The sequence below is a fragment of the Hibiscus syriacus genome, unplaced genomic scaffold (genome assembly GCF_006381635.1).
Source record: "Hibiscus syriacus cultivar Baekdansim isolate YM2019G1 unplaced genomic scaffold, ASM638163v2 tig00111409_pilon, whole genome shotgun sequence".
Lineage (NCBI taxonomy): Eukaryota > Viridiplantae > Streptophyta > Magnoliopsida > Malvales > Malvaceae > Hibiscus > Hibiscus syriacus.
This window is the reverse complement of record NW_024063086.1, coordinates 2,402,060-2,427,153: the sequence shown is the minus strand read 5'-3', so window position 1 is coordinate 2,427,153 and position 25,094 is coordinate 2,402,060. Positions and strand designations below refer to the sequence as shown.

The following is a 25,094-nucleotide window of genomic DNA, read 5'->3' as shown; positions in this document are numbered from 1 at the left end:
AGAAAAAGGAGAAAAGAGAGAAAAAAGAAAAGAAAATAAGGCGGGTTCAAGGTGAAAACCCGCAAAGGGCGTCTTGCAACCAAGGATGGGTACAAGTTGAAAACCCAGAAAGGGCGATTTGGATACTAACAGTGGAAACATCCCGGTACAAACTCAACAAATCGGAGAAATGCTATGCTTTCCTGAATGTTGTCGTATTTTCAAAGATCCTTTGGCAAAGGTTGCATGCAAGGTCACCAAACTGCTTTTCAGCTCAAAAGTGCTCACATTATCGAGATCTAAGAGATTCATTTACACATCATCGTGTATTCGTTTTGTAGAATGTTTGTCATATTTGTTCTTCTTCTCCCTTATGAATAAAGACAATCTTCCCTCTAATTCCTTTTTGAGCATCTTGAATTGGACTTAAATCTAATGATTTATTTATTTTTGTGAAAGATAATCGCATATTACTGTACAAAGATTCATTGAAAAGTACAGGTACCCGAAAGCCGATCAAGGCTTATGCACATACTTGAGATGGTCGAGAAGCATCTCCCAAATCAAAAATAGAATGTGCACACTAGATTTAAACATTTGAAGAATTCAAGATCAGGAATCAGAACTTCAAGATTTCAAAATCAAGAGTCAACAACGACAGGCCACCGGAGATCGAGATTTCTCTCCATAGCCCACAATAACATATGGTGCATATGCATTTTAGGCATACCTAAGAGCATGACATCCATAACATCGAATATATGCATATCTTTGCAGGTTTTACCTAGAGCCAATTTCAACTTCACAACGAAGGATATTGGACTCCAGATAACACAAGTTCAACTTCACGACGAAGGGACCGCTGGTTGTCAACAAACAATTTCCCAATTTCGGAGCCAATTTCAACTTCACAACGAAGGATATTGGACTCCAGACAACGCAAGTTCAACTTCACGACGAAGGGACCGCTGGTTGTCAACAAACAACTTCTCAATTTCAGAGCCAATTTCAACTTCACAACGAAGGATATTGGACTCCAGACAAAGCAAGTTCAACTTCACGACGAAGGGACCGCTGGTTGTCAACAAACAATTTCCCAATTTCGGACCCAATTTCAACTTCACAGCGAAGGATATTGGACTCCAGACAACCCAAGTTCAACTTCACGACGAAGGGACCGCTGGTTGTCAACAAACAACTTCTCAATTTCAGAGCCAATTTCAACTTCACAACGAAGGATATTGGACTCCAGACAACGCAAGTTCAACTTCACGATGAAGGGACCGCTGGTTGTCAACAAACAACTTCCCAATTTCAGAGCCAAATTTAACTTCACAGCGAAGGATATTGGACTCGAGACAACGTAAGTTCAACTTCACGACGAAGGGACCGCTGGTTGTCAACAAACAACTTCTCAATTTCAGAGCCAATTTCAACTTCACAACGAAGGATATTGGACTCCAGACAACGCAAGTTCAACTTCACGACGAAGGGACTGCTGGTTGTCAACAAACAACTTCCCAATTTCAGAGCCAATTTTAACTTCACAGCGAAGGATATTGGACTCGAGACAACGTAAGTTCAACTTCACGACGAAGGGACCGCTGGTTGTCAACAAACAACTTCTCAATTTCAGAGCCAATTTCAACTTCACAACGAAGGATATTGGACTCCAGACAACGCAAGTTCAACTTCACGACGAAGGGACCGCTGGTTGTCAACAAACAACTTCCCAATTTCAGAGCCAATTTTAACTTCACAGCGGAGGATATTGGACTCGGAATAGTACTTGGATTTCAACTTCACGACGAAGGATATCCAATTCTCAGGTTCAACTTCACGACGAAGGGGCCATATACAATTCCAACTTCACAAACAGATTGACCCAACTTCACGATGAAGGAGTCATCTGTAACACCACAACACCAAAGTCTTCCGGTCAAGTTTCACCTTCACGATGAAGTATCTTGAGCCAAAAGACGATCCAGAGACCACTCATCAAGTGCTTTGAGTCCGATTTGAACTTCACAACGAAGGATATCATGCTCAGAAGCTACCAGTTCAACTCAACCTCACGACGAGGGAGTCATTTTGTGATTCAATTCGAATTAACAGATCAGCGATTACACTAGACGAAATTTGTGTCTTTAATCTTTGCTCTATTTTCGTTACACGATAATGAGCAAAGAGGGGCAGCTGTAGACACAATATTTTCGTCCCATATGTCATGCCTTTATAATATATTATATTAAACATATATTATATATTATATTAATTATTTTTTTTGTTTTGTTACACATTTCAGGTCCAAAACATTGGCCCACCATGCGAAACCCACAAACCGGTCCAACTAGGGTTTTGAAACCCTAGCTTTCTTCATAATGTTTCAGCGCCATTTTTGTGGTCAACCGAACATCTCCAGCTAACGCCTCACGCCAGCCGCTCGCCGTTCTTCACGCATCAACGCCGGATTTCTCGGAAACCAACAGAAACAATCAAGGAGCATTAGAGTTCTAAACCGAATAGGACTCTAAAAACAACTTATTTTTGTAACTATAAATTACATGCACACACACACAAGTGAGGGGAGGAGGAGAAAACAGAGGGTTGTACACAAAAAAAAGGCATTTGTAAATCGCAAAGGAGCATCAATAAAAGGTATTTTTACCTCGTTTCATTTCGGCTGCTGGGTGTAATCGGCTTCGGCCTTCGTTGTTTCTCACTGCGCTTTTCCGTTCGTTTCAAAAAACCTCATAAGCGGAGATTTGGCCGAGGATCCAAGGGGGAAAAACCGGGATCTTTCTTTTAGATCTACCCCCGAGGCCTAATTTTTTGAAAAAATGGTTTTGATATTCGAAAAGGGGAGAAGAAAGACTTTCGGAAAAATCAAATTTTTTTAAGGTTTGGCGCCGATGAACGGCAGCCAGCGAGGTGGCTACGGTGGGTGTTTTCTGGAAAACGGGGCCTGTGTTCTTCACTTGGAAGAATAGCCCAAAGAATTTAGAAAGGGGGAGGGTCTCGGCTATTGAAGAAGAGAGAATAAAATTTTTTAAAAACAAATTTAACTTAAATACATGGCCCGTTTAGACCGTGGCCCGATCCGCTCCATGCAATGGATCCGCGTGTTTCTTTTCAAAAGAGGGTTACGATTCATTTTTCCGTTCAATTTGGTCCCTTCACGTTTTTCCCCCCTCTTATTTTTATTTAAATAATGCACTTATTATTATCTATAGTCAACCATATATTTTTATTATTTATTATTCTTATTTTTTATTATTTGTTATTATTGTTACTTCTTTCAATATTTTAATTTAAATATATATATATATCACTATTATATTTTATCAGTATGTACGTATATTCTTTTATTATATTATACTTTTTTTCCTTACTTTTATTTATTTAGTTAGTATGTATATATTTATTTTATTATTATTTTTTCTATCTAATATTTTATATGTATATATTTTTATTATTTTTACTTTATTACATATTATATATATATATATATATTCTACACACATTTATTATATACGTTTTTTCCCTTACCCTTTTTTTTATACATTTCTTTTCTTTATTTTATATTACTTCCTTTATTCCATTCATTTTTGTACTTTCTTCATTATTTATTTCCATTTTATCTAACATGTTACATGACCTTTTTAAGGATGATTTCACATAAATCTAAGGTAAGCAGTTTGGATTGTAATTTTACCTTTGAATTTAAACTTTTGACTTTCGTACTTAAAGATAACTGGAAATTACGTAGTACCGAAAGGGCGGTTCAAGGGTGCTAATCCTTCCTTGACCGTAACCGACTCCCGAATCCGACACATCTTTGGTAAGATGCAGATCAGGTAATAAATAAGGTACCCGATTAACCTATTTATTTTTTAAATAAATGATCGGTGGCGACTCCAACCCAATTCATTTAATCTAAGTCGAAGCCCGATTCCGTCAAAAGACCATCAATTTTTTAACGGAAAAAGACGAGTTTGGAACATAAAAATAGTTAGGTGACTATTTTGTAACTTTTAATAGTCGATGGACTATTTTGTAACTTTTAATAGTTAGGGAACTAAACAAAATAGTGTCCTATAATTGGAGGATCATGTATGTATTTTACTTTTTTTTTGTTTTGAATGATTAATGTATAAGTTTCGAACTTTAATATGTATTAAATATCATAAGTAGGTTTGTAATTAATATTTTAATATATATTTTTTATGATGATTAATTTTTCTTATAATAATTATTCGGACACATATTATTTATATTTACAATTACTTATAACTTAAAAGATTTAAATCACATGTCATATAATTAATGAAATTAATCTAAATTGAATTTAGTTTAATAAATTTGATTTATCCATTATTTAACTTTTAATATATATAACTTTTTCATTAATTTAAGAATAAATTTAAAAAAAATGTAATTTGATTTTATTTGATAACTTAATAAAAATTTCAATTGAATCACTTGAATATATTTGATTATTCTTCTAACCAAATTTAATAAGATATTTAATAATACAATTTAAGTTATTTTATTTTCTGTTTTCTCGAAGGCCTTTATGTTGCATGGAATCACGGCTTTGAACGTGTCAAATGTAAAATTGATTGTGCTGAAACTCATAAGTTTATCTCCTCCATTTACTCCCACACTAGCCCCATGGCCCTTGTTCGTGCGATCTCAAACATGTCTTCTAACATATGGATGGTTGACTTTGTTCTAATTCGTCGTGAAGCAGATTTTGTCGCTGACTCTATTGCTAAAGTGGCCCCTAGCCTTGATGGTTTCTTACGCATCCTTCCGACTCCTCCCCACATCACTAATTGTTTACATAGTGACATTCATGGTCCTTATCTAAGGCACTAACCTCCTTGTAATGGCCTTCAGCCTCCTCTTTGTTCAGATTTTTTTTCTTACTCCAAACATTTGTTACAATATATAAAATAAAAAATTACGCCTTTTGTTGAAACTATTTTGTGATAATTTAAGTATGTTATACATTTATAAAATCTATCATATAGATGGAGTCGTCATCAATCATTTTAAGCTAGATACGATTGAGTACTCGTAAATTGTGGATTGTGTCTAAAATCAAAACCAAAATCAAAGTCAAGACTTATTAGAAGTGAAGAAAATTGGAGCACCCGATGTCGCTCAAACTTGATATATTTTCAAAAGTCATATATTGTTTCATTTTAAGAAGTTGGAATAAAAAAGACTCTTTTGTTAGCAATGCAAATTATAATAAATAAAAATAATGTATAAAATAAATAAGACAAACAAAAATAATAATGAGATAAACAAACAAACAATAAAAAATATACAAAAACATGTTATGACTAAATTGACAAAAATGAAAATCAATTGGGCTAAAATAACATTGGTTAATGCAAAATTAGGGCTACATTACAACTTAATACTAAGGATGGGTTGAAAGAGTAACTTAGCCAAAAGATCAGAAGGGTTGGGTCGCAGGTTGAAAAATGGGTTAAATGTTCAAAATGGTGACATTTTGGGGGTCTGATTAGTCATCCTAAATTGGATCATTTTGGAAGGGTTCAAATATCATATTTTATCCTTTTTCTCCCCATTTTCTCTCTCTTTCTTTTTCTGCTCTATGTCTTCTCTATAAGGCCGACAGAAATTAACGTCTATGTCGTCACTACTCATTCAGTTATTACTGTGCATCGCCAGTCATCGTTGATGGTGAAATTATCATAAAATTACATGGGCAACCTATGTAATCCTCTGTATCCAACCAAGATGATCCGAATCAAATATTAGATGCCAAATTAATCACAAGAGTGACTTATATACAAATTTAAAATTTAGGGGTTCATTAAAAATCCTAATATGTATTTTTTTTTTGTAAAGGAACGAAGAAACCAAGATTACATTTTATTTAGCTACTGTTATCAGCATGCTGCAGCTCACAAACCTCCAATGGTAGGTTGTTAAATTGGAGAACATCGAAGCCATCTGAGGTGGCTTGTTTAGCCAATTTATCGGCTACCTTATTTCCGTCACATCGCACTTGCCGAAGTTTGATAACCCATTGTTATCGACACAATTCACGAATATCCAAAAGGATGGTGGGGAACCCTTGTCGAATTGCCACCTCTTGTATGAACGAATCGCCTCCTTACTATCGGACTCTACCAACCGTCTAAAATCTAGATCTCATGCCATTAGCATGCCAACATAAATTCCCCATAATTTCTACCTCCAAGACCGAGCGTACTCCAATAAAATTTGAAAAATCAACTAGCCAACTAGTTATTTGGTCACATATCACACCACCACACGAAGGTCGACTATCCATTTCAGTCTGGGCACCATCAGTGTTTAACTTGACCCATGTAACACCCAATCCGATCGGACCTGAAATTCGGAAGATTTGGATTCTACACGGGACCACCGAAGCAATTAACCATTTTTTTTGAAACACATAACTCATATTAGCATAAACCATTCATAAATTAAAACGTAACATTTAAGTTTTACAAACGAGGAGCTCCCAAAATAATATCTCCAAATAAAATATTAGAGTTTACCAAAAGAGTTACGACTCAATTACACATAAGGTCTAGAAATACATGCCCACTAAAATAACCAAGACATAATTTGAAGCTCGATGAAATCTAGAATCTACAATCTGGTGATAAGCTCCTTGAACTGGAACCTAAGAAACTGCGAACGGAAACAATTTGGAACGTTGAGCTATGCGCTTAGTGCCACACAAATAACTCCACTATACTACATGCATCCATTAAATGAGTATGCTAGAAAGTATAATTATAAATAAACAGAATGCATCAAGCACGGGTCACTACACAACATCATGTACTTTTAGAACTACGAAGCATAAACATTGCCATCGAATAACTAAAGTACCTTAGAACAAATACGGAAGTGCATTTGCACTAATACTAAAGTGCCTTGGCACTGTAAAAAATGTATCCAAATGTCTCACAAACATATATATTAGACGGTCGCTATACATTCAAGTATATTGGGTGTCTTCGTCGTTTCTCGAGTGTCAAACAAAGACATCAATCTTATGCATTATCTTTTCATAGTGTTTTCATGCTTATCATAGAACATTAAGGGGTTATCACTTTCAAGCTTATTAGGGCTATTATGTGGGTTCTAAACTCCTTCCCCAGCAATTAACCGAAAATCATGCTTTTTGCCTAACTTAAAACGTTGGTATCGAGATCATATCAGTATCGATACCGTCACATGAGTATTTGTACCCATCCTTGGTACCAGTACCAAAATTGGTCTCTGGAATCTGAGAAGGTTTTAAAGTATCAGTACCTCTAGTGATGGTCTTGATACTACTTTATCGATTGGTATCGATACTACCCAAGTATCGATACCAAAATGGGTCTTTGGAATTTGGCAACCTAATCGATGGTATTGATACACTAACCTCGGTATCAGTACCTCAAGAACATTATCAATACCCTTTGATAGAGTACTGATACTACTGACCAAAATCTCTTGACTTCGATTTTCTTATACGAACAATATCGATACTGTTATTACAATATTGACACCTTAAACCCAGATAACTCTATTTTCTCATGAGTAAAACTCTTACCTACAACCAAAAATCCTTCCTAAAGTCCTCGAATGCTATTTAAAGCTTATGGGAATTTAAGGAGATCATAATATATCATTTTAGTGCATACTAAACATCAAAATACTCCATTTCCCTCATGAATCATAAACAACCCATTTTCACCCATACAGAGAACAAGCAAGCAATTCACTTCTAATGACTCTACAAGTGGTATAAGAGAGTTAAAGTGTGTTACCTTACTACAGCTGATGGAAAACGTCCACAAGGGTTACCCAAGCACCAACATCTTCTTTCTCTTGCCCTTGAAGCTTTCTCCAACTTCTCTCACTTCACCAAAAGCAATAAAGAGGATTACTAACTTACTTAAAGACATTAAGTGAGTAGAAATATGATTATAAACTCTTAGGGATGGATTTGGAACATCCTAAAGATCTAAAACCTAAAAACTCTCTAAAACCCCCCATCTTGACCACCATGGTCAAACCTTAAGATGGTGATCTTGAATTGAAGCTCTACGGGAGGAGATTAAGGATCTTACCTTCACAATTTGGACTACGGCATGTAGACATTAAAGGTGCTTCCTTTGCTCTAGCCACTAAGAAGATAATGATGAAGCTTTGAGAGGAAGAAGAAGACAAGGTAAAGGGGAAAATCAGCTTTCCCAGCAATTGACATTACCCAAATTTTAATGTTTTCAGCCTTTCAAAACTTTGAGGGTTAATTACTACCCTAGTTCTTCCTCCTTTGGTCATAATTTAAAAATGCCACTTTTCTAATCTTTTGGGCTCAACCCAAGCCCAAAACCAAGTCATTCATAACCCAAATGTCCCACAAGGCCTTACTATGGCACCGAAGCCCAAAATATTTACCTGAGATTTCTTACCTAGTTTTTGGGATGTTACAAACTATCCCAACAGAGGAAGCAACCCGAAATTGAGACTGACCCCTATCAAAGATCCCATGCAACTAAAAGTACCTGCTCCATCGATAGCATGATGAATGACCTTCAAAAGATTCCGACTTCGCTCAAAACTTGATATACCAAAATCCACCAGATTTTTGAAGGCCATAGCATTTCTGAAGAGCCAAAGGATCCAAATAATTGCACACAAAAAATCTTACTCCCTTGAATCAATCGTGAAATACTATAGGTTCGTAATATTCAAACCAATCCAACCACAAATATCTATGCTAAGAAAATCTTCCAATTTTTCCCTTTTAATCAATATCAACCAAATAGAATATGCAGTAGGACCTAATCGAAACATGTGATTAATGTCTTCCACATATGCAGAACATATCAAATAGTTACTATCTGTGGTGAAGTGCCACTACACTCTCTCATCATTGGTCATCAACTTACCACAACATACCAACCACATAAATATCTTAATGTGTTGTACCCTCCGGAAACGATGAATCTGTTTCCAAAGGTAGTCTACGACTATCTCAGACATATTACTTTGAATTTCATATGTCACTTTCATTAAGAAGTTGCAATCCTCTCGACCCAAATACTCCATTGTATTCTCATAAGTGAACACTTTGCCCCCTTCATAGCATTAATGTGTAATAAAATCGATCATGGAAGCAAATGTTGGAAGAGTTACGAATGCCAATTATCTTCATAATCCACCATGTCTGCCACTCAAACACTTCCAATAATAGGAGCAGCATGCAGTAGCACATAATTAATTAGAGGAATATCATTCGAGACCAAATCATCAAGCCAAAAATGCATCCCTCTCATTACCAATATTCCAACATATATTATTACATACATCACTCCAAACAATGCCCAGCTCTTTCCATAGCGTCGAAAAACTACCACGGTATAATGTTGTCGGTGTACCATCATCGCATTTATATTTGGCGCAAAACGAACCCACAAGGCTCATTTATTAGCTACTAAATTGAAAGCCAACTTCATGAGAAACACCTCATTTTTAGTACTCATCGTTCAAAATTTGAGACCTCATTGCGAAATTGACTGACAAACATCTTCCCAACGAACTAGATGGACAACCCTATTATCTGGTGAAATCCCTTATATGAAGCATCGAGTTAGTCATTCCAACTCTACACATATTCACTTAGGAAGGACTGTCGTTTGCATCGTATATGATGGAATTGCTGATAAGACTACTTTAGCGAGCGTAATTCTCCCCGCAAGTGAAAGCTTTTCGCCTTCCACCCACTCAATCTCTTCTGAACTATTTGCACTAAGTATTCATATGATGCAACATTTACCCTTAAATGAAGAATGAGAACACCCAAATGTTTTTCGAGATCCAAAACCTTTACAAAGTCAAAGGTCGAGCTTATCTGTAAGCATAAATCCAAAGGCATATTCTTTGAGAAGAACATAGTAGTCTTTGCAATGCTCACTTTAAATCCAGAATCCGTGCAAAGTTATAAAAAATGTCTTTTATTACTGTTAACTGATCAAATGAAGCTTCCGCAAACAATATCATATCGTTTGTAAAAAAAAGATGAGAAATTTTCAGACACCGTTTAGAAGATCTAAAGGTCTGCCATTGTGACTAATAACTTTTATCAGAATCCTCTGAATAAGTCGTTCCATACACAAAAGAAAAAGATACGAGGAGATTGGGTCTTCTTGACGGATGTCCCTTGATGGTTTGAAGGAATCTGACATCGAACCATTCTAGAGAATTTGCGTTGAAAGTGAAGATACACAATGAATGATAAGATGTCATAGTGAATCTAGAATCCTGATATCCTAAAGCGTATCACCAATAAGTCCCCATTCTAACTGATCATACGCCTTCTTCAAGTTAATCTTAATAACCATCTAACCATGCTTCCTAGTTTTCCTCCGCACTGTATGAACAATATCCTGAGTAATGATAATATTGTCAGTAATTGAGCGTCCAAAGACAAAACTAGTCTGGTTCTCTATGACCCATCTCGGAAGTAACAGTTTCAGCCTATTAATAGTAATCCTAGTGAAAACTTTATAGATTATCGTACATAGAATAACTGGATGGAATTGACTCATCCATTATGAAGTGGAAACTTTAAGGAGAGGAACAAGCAAAGTTTTATTCAAATGATTTGGTAAAATGCCATCGACAAAGATTCTCTCGACACAATCGCACACCGAGTAACCCATTATGTTCCAATTCTTTTGAAAGAAACCAACGTGTAACCAATCAACTCTAGGTTTTTAATAGGCCTCTTATAAAAAACAGCATCCTCAATTTCCAATTCTGAAACCGGGGCTGCCAAGTTATTGAGTTCGACCTGATTAGCTTTCGGAAACAAACCAAAAGTCCCATAATGATGGCTAGTAATATCATCACTCGAGAAGAGGGAATGATCCATACCCATCATCTCATTCGGATTAGTGCACTAGGTACCATAGACTCATTTTAAATCTGTGATTTTATTCGCACTATGCCTAGAAAGAGTGGGGACATGATAAAATATAGTATTTAGGTCTCCCTCTATGACCTAATGCACGCAAGCCTTTCACCTCCATAATTTATCCTCTCGTTCGATTACATTTTCAAGTTCAACTCACAAGTTGTGTCCCAAATCGAAAAGGAAATTGGAGTGACCTGAATGAAGTTCCCTCTCTATACCTCTCAACCGTGATAATAAAACATTATTCTTCCTGATATTTCCAAAGACCACCTTGTTCCAATTTGTCGTTTCTTCTAGGAAGAAGTCAATATTAGTTTCAATAGCTGCATCTCTCTTCTAAACAGACCCTAGAAAATCTCGGAACTTGGGATGATATTTCCATATTTTCATAAGTCGAAAAGGCCTCATTTGATCCCCGACTATAGGGCGCTGCTTTGTTGAGTCCTCCGATTATTAAAAGTTACAAAATGGTCATCCGACTATTAATATGTCCAAACTCATCATTTTTCGTTAAAATAATTAGTTACGATCTCAGCTGAGCGTTAAATTATTAACTGAGATATGATATTTAAGCTATATTTTGTGTATCGACACTCCATTTACATGATGTCATCGAGCTACTGCTTGAAACATTATGTCGTCGAGCTAGTGTTTAAAACAACGATAGTGCTAGTAGACATCATTAAAATATAATTTTATCATATTCTAATCAGTAGGTTAACATCGAGCTCAGACGACCGTCAAAGTTTTAAGGGAAAAAGACGATTTTGGAACATATGAATAGTTAGGTGACTATTTTATAATTTTTAATAGTTGAGGGACTCAAAAAAATAACACCCTATAATCGAGGGACTATTTTATAACTTTTAATAGTCAAAAGACTCAACAAAGTTTTACCCTATAGTTGGAGGACCATTTATGTACTTTTACCCTATTATTTTTTAGGTTTTGAATGATCAATGTATAAGGGAAAATTTTTGCAATAATGTTACTGAAACAAATATTTTTTAAGATAATGCAGTCAACGGATTATTTGTTGGAATATGGCGAATGCTATAGCTGTAGGGGAGAGTCGCATGGTAGTTCGACAACCTATCTTGGACGCCATGATAGCAGTGCATCTTCAAGGTTGAAAGACGGAGTTGCATTGTGTTCAACGCGTTGTTGAAAGTCACATGACTTTCCATGCGTCTCCCATACAATGAGTCAGTGTACGTGAAGCTCGCATTTGAAGCCTTCTAATGGAAGTCTGCTCCCTGCATGGGAGTAGTAATGCAACAATAATTCACAGCTTGTTGTTTAAGAAAGAAGGGTGTAACCGGGTATGAATTGAGAAACGAGAGGAGAAGACATAAGAAATAAGAGAAGAAAGAAAGGAAAAGAAGAAAGAAATACGAAGGTAGTTTTTAATTTTTTGTTGTTGTTTAAATTAGTTATTTAGTTAGTTTAGATTAAATTAAATTATTTTTCTTTAAATTATTGTTGTTTAAAAATTATTTTTTTAGATTCGTTCAAATGACAGAACAAAATCAACTATTGAGACTTGACAATCAACATATTTCTAGTCATTTGGGAATAATGGCGTTATTATTATTTAATAGAATAATATATTTTTATTTTTAACAAATTATTATTAATAAATGCTAGAAGTTTATTTTACGATTAATTGATTAATTTCATGAATTAATTAATCGTAGGAAGACAAGCAGCAAGTCCTCTGTCATCAACTCAATATTTGTGATAAGCAACACCCTTCAATTGAAGATAACTTGCAAAAGGATGATTTTACTATGTAACATTTGTTCAAGAGTACAAGTTGATCCTGAGTTTGAGGTTGGAGACCAGAAACACATTCATTTCATTTTCCGTGTGGAGAATACACGATAACTCTGAAGGATGTGACCATGCAACTCTAGGTCCCAACAAATGGGATGCCAGTGGTGCTGAAAAATGACTACTGTTGACAGTAGTTTTCGTCCGAGTGACATTTATATTATATATTATTATTAAATAATATTATAAAGCCCGAAGGCCCGGTTACAAAGTAGGCTCATAGGCCTATGTTACAACCAAGCCCAGAACCGTCCAGGCCCAACAATCCTAGTAGGTCCAAGGAGCCTGAACCCAGCAGCTAGGGTTTCCATCAGCATCTCCAACCGTCAGAAGCTCTCCACCGCATGATCAGAAAGAGATCCAAGGGTCAACAAGGCACCAGCAAAACCCTAGGGTACTCATTGTAACCCTAGGGCCTATTTTGGCCACTGCCTCCAGTAGCTCCAACTGAAGAGTGCCACGCCTCCACCGCCTCTCCAGATCCCTCCCGAAGATTCCAGAAGATCAACGAGAACCGCACAACACACTGGTCTACGGTGAGTCACCACCATAGGTCCGGTGACTCACCGGATTTCCTCATCATTACAAAGGATCTCTGAAGGCTATAAATAGCCTGATCCTGCAAGGAAACAAAAAAAATAAAACAACGACAAAAACAGCAAAAAAGAAGAAGAGAGGCACAACAAGCAACAGTAACAGCGACGAAAACAACGAAAATAAGAGTCTAAGAAGCTTACCCAACCGCCGAAGTTTCAACGTCGTCAGAATCACCGTGAAATCGAAGGTAAAGCCTTCGGTATTTTTTAGATCTAGGATAATCTAAAGGCTTTTAGGCAGATTAGAGGTCGGATTTGGAGCAAGGGGAAATAAATCTTCATTTTGATAGGGTTTGGTGTTTTCCGATCACCGTGGATGGTGGGCGGTGGTTGCGGGTTGCGGTGGCACTCGACGGTCGGCCAATGGCCATTTTTACTTCCGGTGAGGTTTTTAGAGAGAACTGAGAGAGTTCTCTCGTTTAGAGAGAGAGAGAGGAAAAGAGAGAAATGGGAGAGTTTGCCCTTAAAGGGCCGCAATAGTGGGCATTTATACCCTCTCCCATACGACGTCGTTTTGGAAGAGGGGCTTCTGTGTAATTTAGTCGTGGGCAAACTACATCCGTAGCCACTCCAGATATGTAAACCTTTCATTTTGGTCCCGAAGACAGGTTCTTACATTTTTAATTTGTTTTTTTTTACTTTATTTAATTTTATTATAGTCCTATTTGTATATTTATATATAATTTAGGGTAAAATAATGTTTAGTCCATAAATATTAATAAGTTTATATTTTGACCTATATAGTAATTTAGGAAAAATTGCATAATTAGCATGCAACTTTAATATCATTTTAAATTAGGTTATTTAATTTTATTACTTTATGTTTTAATCATTAATTATTATTATATGATTAATTATTATTAGTATTTATACTTTAGGATTATTATCTTACATAACTTATAATTTGATCTATGTAATATAATTTTATAATAGGATTAATAATATTATTTAGTATTTATATTAAGTTTAAATCCAAAGAGCAAAATTATAATTTATTGCAAAAAGACATTAATTAATAAATATCGGTACCAATTTTGGGTGTTATGGGGGTGCTAATCCTTCCCCATACGTAACCGACTCCCGAACTCATTTTTCTGGTAAGCAGACCCGAGTTGTATTATTTTAATATTATTATTATTAGGAATTTTATTAAAATAATATGACATTTTGGTGACCAATCTCACCAAATTAAAAGATTGGTGGCGACTCTACAACTTGGTGTTTCACCTGATTCAAGGAAGATAAACACTTACTTTTTCGAGACTAGTTATAGTCTTTGAGGTATACTATTTGCACTCTCCGTCGTCGGGCAGAGAAACGTCTCGACAGCTTGGCGACTCTGTTGGAGATTTTAAAAGAGAGTACAGTCACCAATTTATTAATATTTGTCTTTGCAGTAAATAATAAATTTGTTTTAATTTTGTTATAATTATTTTTATTATTTTACTAACTTTTGTTTTTTTATGTGTGTACAGATTTAATTAAAGTTATTAGAATAGAGTAATAGGGTGTATATTACTTTATTTCTTTTAATGCTCTTTCTCACCCATTGTGCACTGCATTCCTGGCATGAGCTAAAACCCCGCTCTTATCCTATTTAGTTTGAATGAGAAACTACTCCCTCGTGTGGTTTTCACCTTCGTATGGGATAGGGGACAATTTTTTGAGCTCACACCTTATGTTCCTCGTGTGGTCTTCACCTCCGTATAGACATAAGAAAGTGTATTCCTTCGAATTGAACTTAATCCGAAAGTCTGTAATGGACCAGGATTGAGGGCTTGATAGTCTAAGGGGACACCAACAAAGGACAATTCGTTGACCCTTTGACCCTAGAGCCAAAACCCAGAATATAATAAACCTAGGACAAGTCTAGGCAGAACCTAACCCGAATAAGTCTTATAAGATTAAGCACACAAGGGAAATCATGTTGAGTCTTTTCTTTTATTTAGTATTATTTTATTTTTTGAATAAATGCATGTGAACTAGAAATCACGCGGTTATGTTTATTTTTCCAAACAAAGCATGGAACTAGAAAGCATGAGGTTGAGATATTCTTTTTAACTGGTTTTTGTACTTTTGTCTGTTCTGAAGGTATATTAATTTTTATGTTTGCATTTGAATAATCATGACATACTTAAGAGTGTGAATTCAAGAGTGATTATCAGAATCAAAGGTTTTCATTATGAACAAAGGGTTTCATGATCAAGTAAACTGTAAAGCAGCCAAAAATGATATCTTGAGGAAGCTTTTAAAATCATGGAGGGGTATGCACATAAAAATCCTGATAGATTGGTACTGAAAGCATTTTATGGTAAGAGCATCAATAGAAGCAGTCACAAGGGAGAGAGTTTTTATGAAGCTCAAGCCCATTTTTGGAAAGAAGAAAACAAGAAATTGAGCACAAAGGTCGAAGCCATGCTTAATGATTTTCAAAAAGTCAAACCTTCAAAGATGTTGGACTTGGAAATACTTTAGAAGAATGGATAATAGGATTCATTAAACTGAAGAGTGATGTTGATCATTGGAAAAGATACATGAAGACCAAACAAAGAAATTCTCATATGACTTTCAAATTGCTGAAGAAATATAAAATGCAACCATCACCAATTTGGAAAAGTGTCAAGCTGAAAACCAGATATTGAAAAAGGACATAGATAACATGGAAACTCCATATCTGATTCATCAAAGCGAGATTGATGTTGAATTAAAATCTACTAGAGCTAAAAATCACACATTGATAAAGATGGTGGATGATTATGAAGATATAGCACAAGAAATTCTTGAACACCGGGGCTCTCTTATAAGAGAAAATGAGTAATTTTGCCTAAAAATTCAGAAGATGGCAGGTGAGATTCAAGGAAAAGAAGATGACATAAAGAAAGCCGCTGCCTAAGCAAGCAAGGTAGCTCACAAGCTGGTAAACTTAGCCGGTTTTACAAGGGAACTGAAGCAGGATGACAATTTGATTTTGGAGCATAAATGGAAATTAACTTGCCTTTTTAAGGAAATAGAGAAATTACGGGGAAAAGCTATCCTTATATGTAATGATCTTTTGATGTACTAAAAATTCTCTTTTGTGTTTAATGGAAGCTGTTTTAAGATGATCACTCTTGAATTACACCCTTTACATACATACATACATACATACATACATACATACATACATACATACATACATATTTATATTTACATTCATGTTCCACATAGTATGATAACGTGTGTCAATCACAAAGACTTGGGAGTAATTAGTAAAGGATTTTGAAATCAGGAATTTTGAAAGCACATCCAAGAATCAAGATAGGTCTTTAAAGGATTAAAAACAATGAATGAAATATTTTCTCGAGTTGGAAAGATTGAAAGAATCCAAGAACAACTTGTAGAAATCCAACGAGAAATGCTTAAAGAAACAAGAATGTTCAAAGCTGAGTCCAGGGAACAGATGAACAATATGAGGAGTATGATGCTTACTCTACTATATGGGGAGAAAATGTTAGAAGATCCTATTGAGCGTGAGAAAATGAAAGCCTTGGGAAAAAGTCTGGATTTTAATGATGCTATGATAATCGATGACCAAGAACCTATCAAGGAACTCAAAAATCCAATTCATCTTCACGGATCAGGAAATATGACAGAAGACATGGAAATTGAAGTTGGTTCAAAGAAGAGAAATATGGAACATGTCCCATTTAAAAATGATAAAAAAGGTAAGAAGGAAAAGAGGATGACACATCTCATTCCAATTACAATCTCATATTCAGAGTTGTTACCCTTTCTCTTTAAAACTGGTCTTGTGACACCTATTCCTCATAGTACTTATTTGCATCCAAATTGGAAAAATGTCAATAATCCATGCAAGTATCATTCTGGAGATTTCGGTCATCCTACAGAAAATTGCATAATGTTGAAATTAAAAGTTCAAGACCTTATGATAGAAGGGTTGTTATGTTTCGAAAATGGGAAACCTAAGCTCCTCAGGAACTTAAAGCTGATTGAAAAAGAGAAATCTTTAAATCACCATTTCTCTCAGGAAAACAAACATTTTCAAGAAAACAATAATAAGGAGACAATGATATCAAGAGAATTTCTATCCTGTTTTCCTTCGGTCTCATGCAACAAGTTATATGCCAAATTACATGAAGACCAACTTATTGCCCCATGTTTAGCTAAACCTTTAATACCTCCTTACCCAAGATGGTATAATAAAAAGGTCTTTTGTGAGTATCATGCTGGAATTCGAGGACACTCCATTAGAAATTGTGGCAACTTCAAACGACAAGTTCAATACTTGTTAAATCATGGATTTATAGAAATGGATGTTAACAGTCAATCCATTTTGATCAAACATCTGGGAGTCAACCCCCATAATAAAGTTAATAGTGTTAGAACAAATGGAGGAAAAGGAAAAGCCAAGGAAGATGAAGTATGTATGGCTAATTTAACTCTAGATACTTCTCTAAATCTAAAAGATGATGAAAAAATGAGAAAGGAAAAAGAAAAAGGAAATGTAATTCGAGACTAGCCTACATGTTTAAAAAGAAATGAGGCGGATACAACCTTGGAGACACCTATGTCAAGTTTTCTGAAATAAAGAGAAACAAGGGGCAATTTAAAGAATTTAGTTAATGCTACACCAATCACAACTTTAAGGAGCATCCAGAACTAGGATACAATGACCAAAGAGATTGATTATGAAATTCAAACTAAGCCCAATTACCAGTAAGGAAAGATGATGATAAGATTTGATCAAGAGATATATGAGGAAAAAGAAGAAGTGTGTATATCTAAAATATTATCCAAAGAAGCTACCCAAAAAATGATCAAGAAATGGGGGAAAATATCGACAAAGATCCTGGTCTGATTATACACCCCACATCCAAGGAATAATAGGGCAGTGGAAGTTGTTATCTACCACTATTGTACCTTTCATTTTGTAGCATCTTGTTTGGATATGTTTTTGTTCCTTTCTCCGCATTTTGAAATAAAATGTTTTGCTTTTAAGGTTATGAGCATTGAATCAATTTTGCAAACTTTTATTTCTTTGAATATTACTTGATAAAAAAAACTCTTTACAATTAGAGTTATACATCTTTGACAAAAGTATCAAGATTGAATACTACGCTGACCTTACCTCAAAAGAAATGCATCCCAAACACTACCCTTTTACAAAAATGAGAGAGCCTTCTCTAATGCTGGTATTGATATTTAGAAGCATACAACGTGGGGTATCTTTTGTGAGGTATCTTTTGTGACATTACAAAACTGATTAGATTACTTTTTATTGATGAGGTTCGATGATGAAACTTTGACAAATCTAGTCTAAAGTTAGCTGCTTGTGAATTGAAATTTAGTGATGAAATTTTCTGACTTCCACCAAACATAAACTATAACAGGTTCTCTTAAAAAAGGGTAAGAGCTATGTATTCAATAAAAGCTGAGCTGTTCCACTAAGGAAATTAGTTTTAGAGGAAACTCAAAAGCCCCGACTTTATGAATAGATTATGTTCAAAACATTACATTATTCGGATACTTGGCAGTTTGGTGTTTGGTCCACTGTGATTGTCAAGTCAAAGACTTTGTGATAAAATGAACCCTTCAGCTAGCCCAATGAAGGCTAATTTCAATAAAGCTGAATTAAGCTAGACAAAATGATAAAAGGTTACAAAAGAAGAAGTTGTTGTAAAGAGAGTGAAATAATACCTGCTATAGTCTACTTCACACATGTACACACAGAAATTTCATTATTAGATCAATATTTTCACACTGCTTTGGTTAGAATCCAAGATTTTAGAGAATTGAAATGGAGGTATTCTAGAAGGTCTAGTAACTGTTATGCTAGTTGTGTCATTTTGTACGTATTCGGTTAAAGATACCAAGTCAAGAAAGTGAGGCATGAGACAATGTTCACAAAAGAGTGAGAGAGGAGTGACATCTTCACTAAGATGTAACCATAAAAAATAGGAAAGCCAACCTGAAACTAGCCTCTCAATTTTGATACTTGTCAAAGAACTATAACTCTGAAATAGTAAAAGTTGTTGATTCTTTTGATATTCTTTGAATTCATGCTTATGATATGATTCTATTATGAACCTTTAAAGTGCAATATTTTTCAAAATTCTTTCATTCTTTGATAGAAAAGAGAGGAAGAACATTTTTAAACAGGATTGTCTCAAACGAAGAAGGATCTTGAATTAAGTTGAGGCATATTCTACCCCTATTAGAAAAAAATAAATAACTAAGGCTAGAATGATGAAACATTTCACATTATTGAAAGCAAGTGGCCCGAGAAACCAAAGTCTGTGGGAATTGGACTTACAATATTCCTTTGTGACAACCCGTCAAGCAAAAGATGATCGCCTCATTCGAAAGAAATGCACATTCTCATAGTACTACTAAAAAAAGGCAAAAATGCAACCAGTCAAGAATGATCGCCCCATTCTAAAAAAAGGAACATATCTTGGAAATTTATATCAGAAGAATTGGCCACTTCTTAAGTTATGACAATATGAAGAGAATTCCTCAAGTTGCTGGAATTAGAGCATTCAAGATCAAGAGATTTGGCACGAATAGAGCCACGAATACCCACAAAAGGAGCATTATCAATGTTGGACCTTGTAAGGATCATGAGATTCAAATCAAATGGACATTGAAAGTTAGCCTTACAACTTAGCATGTTCAGATATCTTGAAGGCTCGCATTCACATAAAAAGGCTGGGGCATGCTGAAGGCCCATTTTAGATAAAAATGATCTAACAGGGTATTTTAAAAGATCATACTAGTATGAAAATGTTAGGTCGTCTTGAAGGCTCACATCAGCATGAAATAATGTTGGGGCATTTTAATGATGGGGCATGCTGAAAGCTCATATCAGACAGAAATGATCCATATGGGATATTTTGAAGGCTCACATTAACAAAAAACAAATGACTGGGGCATGCTGAGGGCCCATATCATCTAGGAATATAAGGTCTTTGATTTGAACAAAGGTTTCTAACAAGATAGAAAGGTATGAAGAGAATGAAAATGGTGAAACAAAGACAATTGAGTTGATCATACATCACTGTTTTATCCATTATACGATTACATTATCCCCACAGGAGTCACATGAAAGCATGAATGTATTGTCAAATGTTCCTTGATATAATGCTAAAAAGTTAAAGAATCTCACTTGTATTCTTTCTGAAGTATCATTATGACATCATACAAAACCTCTTAACATCATACAAAGAGTTATCTGGTTGAAAATTTAGGTAGAAAACACAGGAAATGATGAATGTGTTGTCAAATGTTTTTCAAAACAATAATTATGGTGTTGAACCAATATTGCAATCATGTGGTTGATTTAAGATGAAGTTTATCTTCAACTCCAAAATGAGAAATGATGAAGATTTCTTTACACAAAGATAATTTTAACAACAAGAAACTAGTGGAGCCAACTAAGATTGAACGATGGGTTAAACATCTTGACATGATATGATTTGAATAACCTTGTTCGAGATCTGATTAGATGTGGAGACATAAAAGGAATTAGGATAAATCCTTCTTGAGATGTGTTTCAAGAGTCAAATCAGAACAGACATGACTGATATCCTGATTAATCTCTGCTGAGTTTAGCACATTTACATCTACATTATACAAGGATGATAGATTCTATTTTCAAAGATGAAAACTTTATCGGATGTTTAAACAAGTTCAGGAAAAGACAACTGGTTTTATCAAGGACAAAATGTGGCAACAAGGTTATAATTATGAATATGGCAAGAGTTCTAGAAATGAAACAGTTCTTCTGAAGGTAAAAGAAGACAAAAAGATACAAGTTAACCAGATGGTTATTCAGAAATGCAAAGGAATGATCAAAAAGAAGATTAAAATTTGGAGTCAAAAGAATATTGAATCAACATTTTGCATTCATAAGAACATCATTTGCATTCATCATATATTTGATTGCATTTGCATAGATACATTTTCACATAAAATACTAGAGCCATACAAACATCTGAAGAATAGATGGACGCAATCCATATAGAAGAAGCATTATTTTTGGGGTATGCCCAACCAACAAGTTGTTTTGGAAAAAACGAGAACGATTTTTTAACGTTTATCATTTAATCTTTTCCAAAAATGAAATTTTTGAAAAGTAAGAAGTTTCTTACCCCGTAAGTTATTTCCCACGAATTTGTAAATCTTTTGGGTCATTTGTAAGTCTTTTAAGCATGATGTTAAAACCTTCAGGTCATCTATCAGTCTTTCGAGCCAGATGATAAGTCCTTAGGGCCATCTGTCAAATCTTTGGGTAGGATGTTCACATATGATTTTCGCATAAAAATGAGAAAGTGATTTTCAAAGTTTCTCATTTAATGTTCTAGAAAATGAAATTTTTGAAAAGTAAGAAGTTTCTTACCAGTAAATTATTTCCCACGAATTTGTAAATCCTTCAGGTCATTCTTTAAGTCTTTTGAACATGATGTTAAAACCTTCGGGTCATCTATCAGTCTTTCGAGCCAGTTGATAAGTCCTTAGGGCCGTCCGTCAAACCTTTGGGTAGGATGTTCACATATGATTTTCTCATAAAAATGAGAAAGCGATTTTTAAAGTTTCTCATTTAATGATCTAGAAAATGAAATTTTTGAAAAGTAAGAAGTTTCTTACCCATTAAATTAATTCCCACGAATTTGTAAAGCCTTCGGGTCATTTGTAAAGCCTTTGGGTCGTTTGTAAAACCTTCGGGTCATTTGTAAAGCCTTTGGGTTATTTGTAAAGCCTCCGGGTCATTTGTAAAGCCTTCGGGTCATTTATAAATCCTTTGGGTAATCTATCAGTCTTTCAAGCAAGATGATGGATCTTTAAAGTCATTTGTAAAACCTCCACGGAAGAGTAGTGGAATCAAATAAACTTTGAATCTGATCTTCACGGAAGAATAGTGGAATTAGATTCTTCTCAAGTCAATTCAACCTTCACGAAAGAGTAGTGAAGTAATTCAATTTTGAGTATGATCTTCACGGAAGAGTAGTGGAATTAGATTATTTTCAAGTCAATTCAACATTCACAGAAGAGTAGTGAAGTAAATCATTTTCAAGTCATCCTCAGCCTTCACAAAAGAGTAGTGAAGCAGGAGCACGATCATATCAAAATTCGATCTCCACGAAAGAGTAGTGGAACAAATTCCTAGCAAATCAAGAAGTTCACTCGATGAATTTTTTTGTCTTTTTATCTTTGCCTCATTCTTGTTTACATAAAAATAAGCAAAGAGGGGAAGCTGTTGACAGTAGTTTTCATCCGAGTGACATTTATATTATATATTATTATATTATATAGTAATATTATATATTATTATTAAATAATATTACAAAGCCCGAAGGCCCTGTTACAAAGCAGGCTCATAGGCCCATGTTACAACCAAGCCCAGAACTGACCAGGCCAAATAATCCTAGTAGGCCCAAATAGCCCAAACCCAGCAGCTAGGGTTTTCATCAACATCTCCAGCTGCCAGCAGCTCTCCACTGCACGATCAGAAGGAGATCCAAGGGACCACAAGGCACCAACAAAACCCTAGGGTACTCATTATAAACCTAGGGCTTATTTCGGTCACCGCCTCCAGTAGCTAAAATGAAGAGTGCCACGCCTCCACCGTCTCTCCAGATCCCTACCGAAGATTCCAGAAGATCAACGAGAACCGCACAACACACTGGTCTACAGTGAGTCACCACCATAGGTCCGGTGACTCACCGGATTTCCTCATCATTATAGAGGAGCTCTGAAGGCTATAAATAGCCCGATCCTGCAAGAAAACAAAACCAAGAAAACAATGACAAAAAAAAAACAATAAGAAGAGAGACACAACAAGCAACAACAACAACGATAAAAACATCGAAAGTTTCAACGTCGTTAGAATCACCGTGAAATCGAAGGTAAAACTTCGATATTTTTTAGATCTAGGATAATCTAAAGGCTTTTAGGCAGATTAGAGGTCAGATTTGGAACGAAGGGAAACAGATCTACATTTTGATAGGGTTTGGTGTTTTTTGCCACCGTGGGTGGTGGCCGATGGTGGCAGGTTGCAGTGTCAATTGACGGCCCAGTTTTACCTCCGGCGAGGTTTTTAGAGAGAATTGAGAGAGTTCTCTCGTTTAGAGAGAGAGGGGGGAAAAGAGAGAAATGGGAGAGTTTTCCCTTAAAGGGTCGAATATTGGGCATTTATACTCTCCCCCATACGGCGTCGTTTTGGGAGAGGGGCTTTTGTGTAATTTAGTCGAGGGAAAACTACATCCGTTGCCACTCCAGATTTGTAAACCTTTCATTTTGGTCCCGAAGAGATGTTTTTACTTTTTTAATTTATTTTTTTAACTTTATTTAATTTTATTATAGTCCTATTTGTATATTTATATATAATTTAGGGTAAAATCATGTTTAGTCCTTAAATATTAGTAAGTTTATATTTCGACCTATATAGTAATTTAGGGAAAATTGCATAATTAACATATAACTTTAATATCATTTTAACTTAGGTTATTTAATTTTATTACTTTATGTTTTAATCATTAATTATTATTATATGATTAATTATTATTAGTATTTATACTTTAGGATTATTATCTTACATAACTTATAATTTGATATATGTAATATAATTTTATAATAGGATTAATAATATTATTTAGTATTTATATTAAGTTTAAATCCAAAGAGCAAATTTATAGTTTATTGCAAAAGACATTAATTAATAAATACCGGTACCAATTTTGGGCGTTATGGAGGTGCTAATCCTTCCCCATACGTAACCGACTCCCGAACTCATTTTTTAGGTAAGCAGACCCGAGTTGTATTATTTTAATATTATTCTTAGGAATTTTATTAAAATAATATGACATTTTTTTGACCAATCTCACCAAATTAAAAGATTGGTGGCGACTCTACAACTTGGTGTTTCATCTGATTCAAGGAAGATAAACACTTACTTTTTCGAGACTAGTTACAGTCTTTGAGGTATACTATTTGCAGTCTTCATCACCGGGCAGAGAAACATCTCGACAACTACAATGATGTGGAAGTACTTTTCCATGAGTTCCTAGGGCAGACAACAATAAAACCAGATTTAAAAGGGTGACGTTTAAGGCTATTATGGTTGGAGAATCAATTTAAGCTCTAACAAAATAGTACCAGTAAGAAATTTTATTTTCAACTTGAGCATATATATTGTAGTTGTTTGGGGGAGTTTTTATGCTAGATAAATCTGGTAATCTGGTTTACACGTATTATCTTCTATTTTTGAGAAATTTTGAGAATACTCGTTAATATAGTTAAGGATCAGTGATATTGGCGTTCTCGTACCGTGAGATGTGCAAGGCGTCATTAGTTGTTACAATCATAGACTTGGCACATGCTTCCATTTTTAAAATTGATTAGTCGAACTGCAATTAACTTTTCTCTTGTTGGAATGTAATATGAATTCTCTATTTTAATCTAAAATCTTAATTAGAACTTATTTATTTTGATTAAAAATAATTAACGAATATTTTTTTATTGATATACAAATTGAGGTATAAATATAAACAACGGGGTTGGTGCATAATAATATTAAAGAGTTTAGGTTAAATATCGACATTCATAGCAAAAAGGATGTATATATAATATATTATTAATTTATTTTTATTTATTTAAATATATATATATATATATATATATATTTATTTATAATT

General features: G+C 34.8%; 1 long non-coding RNA gene across 1 annotated transcript; it reads right to left on the bottom strand.

Annotated features, from left to right (window-relative positions):
• Window positions 1-6,516: 6,516 nt before the first annotated feature.
• On the bottom strand, window positions 6,517-8,238 carry LOC120162889. The gene is made up of 3 exons (XR_005519584.1): window positions 8,121-8,238; window positions 7,818-7,909; window positions 6,517-6,684 (listed from the first exon to the last, which is right to left on the bottom strand). It is a non-coding gene; the product is annotated as an uncharacterized LOC120162889 (long non-coding RNA).
• Between the last annotated feature and the right edge of the window lie 16,856 nt (window positions 8,239-25,094).